The sequence below is a fragment of the Pipistrellus hanaki genome (genome assembly GCF_964339955.1).
Source record: "Pipistrellus hanaki genome assembly, chromosome: 3".
Taxonomy (NCBI): Eukaryota; Metazoa; Chordata; class Mammalia; order Chiroptera; family Vespertilionidae; genus Pipistrellus; species Pipistrellus hanaki.
In genome coordinates this window covers 137884937-137893273 of record NC_140505.1, presented here as the reverse complement: position 1 = coordinate 137893273, position 8337 = coordinate 137884937, and the positions used below count along the sequence as shown (strand labels likewise).

The 8337-nt window shown below is 41.6% G+C and overlaps 1 pseudogene across 1 annotated transcript; it reads right to left on the bottom strand.

The window, feature by feature from the left end:
- Positions 1 to 3977: 3977 nt before the first annotated feature.
- On the bottom strand, positions 3978 to 8054 carry LOC311619716 (programmed cell death protein 2-like; annotated as a pseudogene). The gene is made up of 2 exons: positions 8005 to 8054; positions 3978 to 4691 (listed from the first exon to the last, which is right to left on the bottom strand). The product of its transcript is annotated as a programmed cell death protein 2-like (transcript).
- Between the last annotated feature and the right edge of the window lie 283 nt (positions 8055 to 8337).

Genomic DNA, 8337 nt, shown 5'->3' with positions numbered 1-8337 from the left:
TTGTCTTAGGAGCCATCTGTAGTACCTTACCTTTCAGAAAGTTTTGGAGGTGGTGTAGAAATAAAAATTTAACTATAATCTTGAAAAATTTTAACTATATCCCTGGAAAAGTTTGATAATAATCACTACATACATAAAAACATAGACATATGAGAAGAAGAACTTAATTGTACTGCAACAGAACTTCGGCACACATGAGCTTCGGTCTAAGGAAAGAAAAAGCTAAGCCAACTCCATGAAGTCTTGGAAAATATGTACAAAGATGTTGCCAGTAACATTACATTCCAATCGGTAACACATGCTTTTCTTGAGGTTAAAATTACTATTTTAAATAAGTCAGCAAAGACAATAAAAACTTTGCAGATGCTATTATTTTTTAAGTTTCTTATTAATGCTGTAATTCAAACTCCCCTCCCCCAATAAGGTTCTCTGGGCTGGAAACTCTAAACTGCTTGCTGTTTTTTGTAGACTGGATAAGGCACGTCCATCTCTCAAGAGCCGTTTGTTTCCTCCTCTGAGAAATAAGGGCAAGACTTGACTTTCTCTCTCCATGTCTTTTCCCAGCCTCTCATTCTCCTTCCCTTCTTTCTTCCTCCCTTGAACTTTTATTGAAGACATTCTTTGCATCCTAGCTTAGACTCTGACATTTTAGCCAGAATACTATAACGCTTAACAAGTCTCTCTACCCGCAGTATTATTGCCGCCAAAGTCATTCTCAAGAAACCACCTGAGTAATGAATCTAAAATTCCAGTGTGACTATATTCTTTCATGGTCTAATAAAGATAATTCTACCGACCTGGCTCCCACTGACCTTTCCATAGCTTCATCTCAGGCCACTTCCCCCCTTTCTCTCATCCCAGTTACTGCCAATACATTCTCAATGTAGTGAGAGCCCTCTCTTTTTTTTTTGCACAAGCAAGCTCCTACATTTTCTTCAAACTCTCATCAATTGTCCTTTCTTCTGAATGACCTTACAAAAGAGTCAGTCTTTTTCGTCTCTCTAGTCACCATGTTATCAGAGGGGAGTGTGTCTTGTCTCCCCTCCCAGTTACTGCTATGGGTGGTGTTCTTGCTATATCCCAAGAAAAGGGATTTTTCTGAAACTCCCACTGGAAGCTGAGATACAGAAGAAAGCTTTATTTTCATGGAATCGCACCCCTGGGTTTCCATAGTCCCATGTCCCTTCCTTCAGTCATAGAAGAACTAACTGTAGGTGGGGTTTCAGTAGAGCCAAAATCAAAGACACTGTCCAGAGTCCCTTTCCATATTTTCCTAGTCCAATACAGCATCAGGCTAGGTTAGCTTGTGTTTCTGGCTGCAGTCCATCAACCCATTGCCAGTAGGACCCCCATGGCTGTGGGCCATAGAGGCGAATGCAAGAGCACGTACCTCAAACAAGAGTCCCAGGAGCCCAAAGAGCGAATCCTTTGCTGAGGGGATTGTGTATTCCCAAATGCTTGCATGCTTGCAGTGGCCATGCCCATTCTGGCCAACCATCTGTGTCCCCAGGTTGATTAACAGGTAAGTACCTTCTCCATTCACCCCATTTTTACTGGGCTTGTGACTATTCTTGCCTTTGTTGGATCCCTTCCCTCCCTGAAGAGTGTGAAATTATAGCTTCCTAAGGAAGCTGCCCAGATGACACCCCCATAATATCTGGTATTCCTATTATTAATAACTAGCTAATTAAAGTGGTATTAACCATGCTTGGCATTTGACTCTATGTAATACTTATTTCATTGTATTACTCAGTAATAATAATAATAATAATAATAATTATTATTATTATTATTATTATTATTATCTCTTTCAGCCCTGGGCACAGTGCCTTGCACAAAATGGGTGGTCAATAAATATGTGTTGAGTTGTGAGCATTTTAGTGATTTAAAAAAATATATATATTTTATTGATTTTACACAGAGAGGAATTGAGAGGGACAGAGAGTTAGAAACGTCGATGAGAGAGAAACACCAACCAGGTGCCTCTTGCACACCCCCCACTGGGGATGTGCCCGCAACCAAGGTACATGCCCTTGACCGGAATTGAACCAGGGACCTTTCAGTCCTCAGGCTGACGCTCTATCCAGTGAGCCAAACCAGTCCCGGCTTAGTGATTTTCATTTGGAATTGAACTACATAAGTATCCTCAATGTTCAACATCTTTTTTTTTTTTTTTTTTTAATAAATCAAGGAATCACAGAAAATTATAGGAGTAGGAAACTATTATTTTAGTATTTCTTAATCTAAAAAAGTTATATCTAAGATGTGATTTTCTATGATTTCATGTATTGATAATTAAATAAAGAGTAACATTTATGGCCATTTTAAAGTAAGGAGAAATGCTTGGGCTTCTCGGTGCTAAGAAGGCATTGGACAATTGTTCGTATTATGCATTCCTGTGCTATTTCGGTCCCCCCAAATCAACACATCTGTTTCCTGCCCTAGAGAAAATTCTTTGCTCACCTGTAGTTTGACTTTATTTTATGTCTTCTGACATGTACTTGGAAAGCCTGTGTGACACATTTTCCTATAAATTTGACTACAGCTTTCATTGAGCCAACTTGACCACTTTGCCTTATAAAAACAGTATAAATTCCAGGATCTAATTGGCACAAGGATTCGTTTTCCAGAGATGAAGCCAGATGCAGAGCAGGTCCCCAGTTATGTTCTCTTGGCTAGGATTTTTCTTGTTTCTTTTTTGCCTCCCTAACAGCGTCTCTTTGAACAATATTAGGAAATGGAGCAAAAAAATATTTCTGAGGGGTAGTTGAGCTAATAATTTAAAGAAATACATAGAAAATGTTATCTTTACTCTTTAACAACACTTATTTTTTCCCAGCACCTATAAAAGTAAAAAAAAAAATACTTTTAAAATGCAGATTAATGGCTATAGCTTACTCTAGATAGTTTTAAGTATTAATATATCAGTGCAAATTTTAAAATCTTATATAGCTGTTAAAAGAATCATCTTTGCCCTGGCCGCTTTGCTAAGTGGTTAGAACATTGACCTGCAGACTCAGTTGTAAGCCCCAGTCAGGAACATTATGGGAGGCAACCAATCAATGTGTCTCTCTCACATCCATGTTTCTTTTTCTCTTTCTCCCCCTCCTTCCTCCCCTCTGCTCTCTTTAAAACACACACACACACACACACACACACACACACACACAAAAGAAAAACAAACAAACAAACAAAAAACCCTCCAAGGAGCTAATGGAAAGCAAAACTATGTAGCTGAAAATATTGAACAGAGATTTTAGCTGCCTCTAAATTAGATTGGCTAAATACCAAGTATTTTGGAAGGACTGCAACTTTTATATAGTTCTGATGAAAATGCAAAATGCTAAGCCACTTTTGAAAAGTTAGATGGGTGTGTTTTTTAATAATGTTAAACATCCAACTGACATACAACTCAATCATTTTACTCATAAGTATTTGCCAAAATAAAATAAAACATATGAAAAATTAGAGATGAATGTTCATGGCAGTTCTATTTTTTAAAATATTTTTTATTTATTAGGCACATAACCCATTTTTATTAAATACACTTACAAGTAAAAAGAACATTTTGCCTAGTCCCACCATTCATAGTTAACCAGTTCACATTTAATATGCATCTTATCAGATTTACTTATTTCTACACACATATATACAAATATTTAAAAATATATGATCATACTATGAATACCATATATAATGGTATCTTGGTGTCTATTTAGATCTGTACCTTATTTGGTGTGCATATAGTTCTGTATCATTAAAACTGCTTAGCCTTCTGCTTGGTAGATACACTGAAGTGCATGTAATTCCATGTTACTGGACATTTTGTTTCACCAATATTTAGATATTGTAAACAATGCCTAAAACATCTTTGTACCTCTCTGTCTGGTATAATTAATTTCTTAGGATGAATCCCTGAAAATGGAATTGCAAGGTCTAAGAGATAGTGAGCATTTTTAATCTCTATTAGGTTGTCTTTAAAATGTATCTGTTACATCTTGCTTCCAACTTCCCGTGTGTAGCCAGTGCCCAGGCTGCAGCCTTCAGCACAGGTGCAGGTGGTCAGGTGCCCCAATCGATGCTCCTGCCCAATCTGCCAGCCTTTAGGCAGTGGCGTATCTGAGGCACGACCTGGAATTCAAATATGCTCTTGGCACCACAGGAGCAAACTGGAATATCCTTTCCTTGACTTATATTTTGCCAGATATCTCAATGGGGGCAATTCCTCTGCCATTTCTGAAAATCTCTCTGGTGCCGGGGCTATTTTCATTTTAAACCTCTGGAAAATTTTAACTTCTCTTGTTATGTGTTTTGCCATAGAATCCAATTCTTCCTCAGGTGATTCACAATGCCCCCTATAATCTCTGATTCATCTTTTTCCCCCTGAAATTTCAGGTGCAGTCTCATCTTCTGTTTCCATTATGATGTCAACTAATGGGACGTTGTGGTCTGGGATTGTGCTGTCCAAATTATCTGCATGCAAGCCTGCTTATGTCCCCATCTCCAGTCTGCTGATTCTTAGTGCTATAATGTTCCTTATGATTGGATGTTTTGGAGCTTAAACAGCCACAAACCCTGCAGAGATGAGCCCCATTGTTGATCTAGAAGCACAAGAGCCACCTTGTCTTTGGAAGAGGATCCTCAGAAGGCATCTCCTGTGAGTAAAAGTTCTTTTCCTGGGTAGCTGATTTCTAAGAACTTGTTGGGGAACTGCTCACTGCACAGCCACCATGTCAGGTGCCACCTCTGCAGAGCCCAACCCACCTCCTTGCGGCTGGGGCTGCCATGCCCAGAGTGCGCTCTGACGATGCACCACCCTCGCCAGAAGGCAAAAGCTGGGCATCTGGCATTTTTAGTTTTGTTAGTCACAAACTGGAAGCAACCCAAATGTCTAACTTGGGAAGGATTAAACAAATTTTGGTATATCTATACAAGGGAACGCTACTCAGCCATAAAAATGAACAACTATCAATACACTCAACAACATGGATGGATCCCAATGAGTGAAAAATGCAAGCAATAAAACAGTGTATACTATATTTTTTGTATTTATATAAAATTAGGCAAATTTCAAATTAATCTATGGCAACAGAAAGTAAATCTCAGCCAGTGCCTGGTGAGGCAGCAAATTAGGGTGTGAGGGAGGAGCTACGAAGGGCCAGAGGAAAGTTGGAGGTGATAGGAATATGTATTTTATTGGTGTGGCAATAGTATCAGGGGTGAATCTATATGCAGATATCATCAAATTATACTCGATGTGGAGTTTATTGTTCTTTAATTACACCTCAACAACCTTTTGTTTTAATATTTTTCTATCATTTGTTAAAACACATGCACCTGCTTTACTTGGTCTTTTCTCACAGCAAAATTTAATTTTTTCACGGGGACTCAAAAGTCAATATTGGTGATTGGTCATCTTGGGCTGTATAGAACCCTACCTTAAACTGAGGCATGAGGAAGTCATTTTCCTATTTCCATTATTCTCAAGGCAAATATACCGATCTTCATAAATGTTTTCACCAAATGTATTATAGTCCAGAAGTTGAAAGTGTGAAATGGGGATGATAACATTATATTGATAATTAACTAGTTATTAATAATAGAAAAGGAGCAAAGAGAAGGCCAGATATTATAAGCATGTCACTTGGACAGCTTCACCAGGAAACTGTAACTTTATACTCCTCAGGGATCCAACAAAGGGAAGATAGACATGTGCCCAGTAAAGTTGGGATAATTTAGGGGAAGAAACTTTTCTGTCAGTCACACTTGGGCACAGACATCATTGGCCAGAATGGGCATAACCACTGCAAGCACATGAAGGTTTGGAATACTTAATTCCCTGAACAAAGACGTTGGCTCTCTTAGTTCCTCTTGGCACACTTGACTCATGGCTCAGGCTTGGCTTTCTGGCATCTTCCCATGTAGCCCATGGCCATGCAGACCCCGTATGCAATGGACTAATAGACCACAATTAGCCAGATGCTGTCCTCGACCCAGGTCCAACATGGAAAGGAAACTCTGGACGCTGGCTTTGATTTTAGCTCTACTGAAACCTCAGCTACACTTCTATGACTAGACTAAGGGAAATGGGACTTTGGAAACCAAGGGGTGTAATTCCATGGAAATAAAGGCTTCTACTATATTGCATCCTCCTGTGGGAGTCTCAGAAAATTTCTTTTCTCAAGATATCTCAAAGAACCTACTTCCAATAGCAACCAGAATAGACAAGCCATGCTCTTCTCAGCTAATACTGACACATAAAATGAACCTAGGAGGTAATGTAATTGGCATTATTGATTACTAGAGGCCCGGTGCATGAAAATTCATGCACTGGAGAGGGGGTCCCTCAGCCTAGCCTGCTCCCTCCCACAGTTCAGAAGCCCTCAGGGGTGGGAGGCGAACCAGCGATCAGAGGAAGGCGACCTTCCTATCACACCTCTGCTGTTGCCACTGCCAGCAGTGCAAGCCTTGGCCGGCCCTGGTTACCTGAACTTGGGCAGCCACCATCTGAGACTTGCCTGCACCTCGGGTGGTTCCTGGGTGGCTGGGGAGTTGAAGGGACTGGGGGACTCCGGAGGCAGGTGCCCTGGAAGGGCTGAGAGGACTGGGTGCCACCGTTTTTGAGGGTGGAGCAGCAATTAGCATATTCCCTTTTTATTGGCTGTGGGCACAACCATTTTTGTGACAGCATGAGGGTTAACTAGCATATTCCCTCTTTATTAGATAGGATATTACTGTTAACCTCCATATATTCACTACCAACATTAAGATACATATTTAAATTAAATTAAGGAGAACATCAATCTAGCCTAACCCAACCTCCCAGTTTATTAACCTGGGAGCCTAGCTATGAACATAAAGTGATTGGAAAATCAAAGGGCCTGAGTCATTTAAAATGTGTTGGTGCCCTAGCTGTTTTAGCTCAGTGGACAGAGTGTCAGCCTGCAGACTGAAGGGTCTCTAGTTTGATTCCAGTTGAGGGCACATGCCCTGGTTGCAGGCTTAGTTCCAGTGGGGGGCATGTAGCAGCAGATGATCAATGATTCTTTCATCATTGATATTTCTATCTTTCTCTCCCTCTTCCTTCCTCTCTGAAATCAATAAAAATATATTTTTTAAAATAAAAGGTATTGGTACTTGTTCTTAGTCAAGCTCCTTTAATAATCCACCTCAGGTACATTGAAGGAGATTTTGTGTCTAATCAAGGGTTTATAAAAAATTAAATTCTGGTCACATTGTATCTTAAAGTTGATTATATCTTAAAGTTTATGATATAAATCAATCTTTACACTCCAACTGTAAAGATTGGTAAGGACTATCAAATATAAAGCAACAAAACAGAAGAGCTTTGACAAGTTATAGAAAAGAAACAAGAGTGAAAATCAGAAAATCATGCCAGGACATTTTGCAGTGTAAACATTTTAAAACTAATGGCCTGGTGCACAAGATTTGTGCTGGGGGTGGGGAGAGTGTCCCTCAGCCCAGCCTGCACCCTCTCTAATCTGGAACCCCCTCAGGGGATAACTGGCAGTTAGACATCCCTCTCACAATCCAGAACTGCTGGCTCCTAACTGGTCGCCTACTTGCCTGATAGCCCTTCTTCTGCCTGCCAGCCTGATTGTCCCTAACTGCTCCCCTGCTGACTTGATTGCCCCTAACCACCTCTGCCTCAGCCCTGCATCTGGGACCCAGGATTCCCTGGATTCCCTCCTCCAGCCGACCACAGGCACCCGGGATCCAGGCTTCCCTCCCTCTGGTCAGCCATAGGTGCCCAGGCCAGCTGCAGCCACAGGGGATGGTGGGAAGTTGGCTTCGCCTGGACTGGAACTGCAAGTGTTGGCTCCCAGGACCACAGGTTGGGTGGCTTCTCTGTCTCCCAGGCCACAGTCAGCTGTAGGTACCAGTGCCTGGGACTGCAGGGTGGACGGCTTCTCCATCTCCCAGGCTGTAGCCAGCTTCAGGTGCTGGTGCCTGGACTGTAGGTAGGAGACTTCTCTATCTTACCTGAGATGCAGTGTGGGCAACTTCTCCAACTGGCTGCGGCCTGGGATCATGGGGCAGATGGCTGGTTTTTTGTTTTTTTTTTTGTCTCCTGGGATACAGCCAGCCTCAGGCACTAGGGCTTAGTTTCTCTGTCTCCCCCAAGATGTGGAGCAGGCAGACGTGAGGCTTCTGCTGCTGGCTGCATCTGGGATCACGAGGCAGGTGGCTTCTTTGCCTCCCAGGCTGCAGCTAGCCTCAGGCACTGGCACCCAACTTCTCTGACCCCCACAGGCCCAGAGCCGCTGGGGGTGGAGGGGCTGCCACCACGTTTTCAGGTTAATTTGCATACTCACT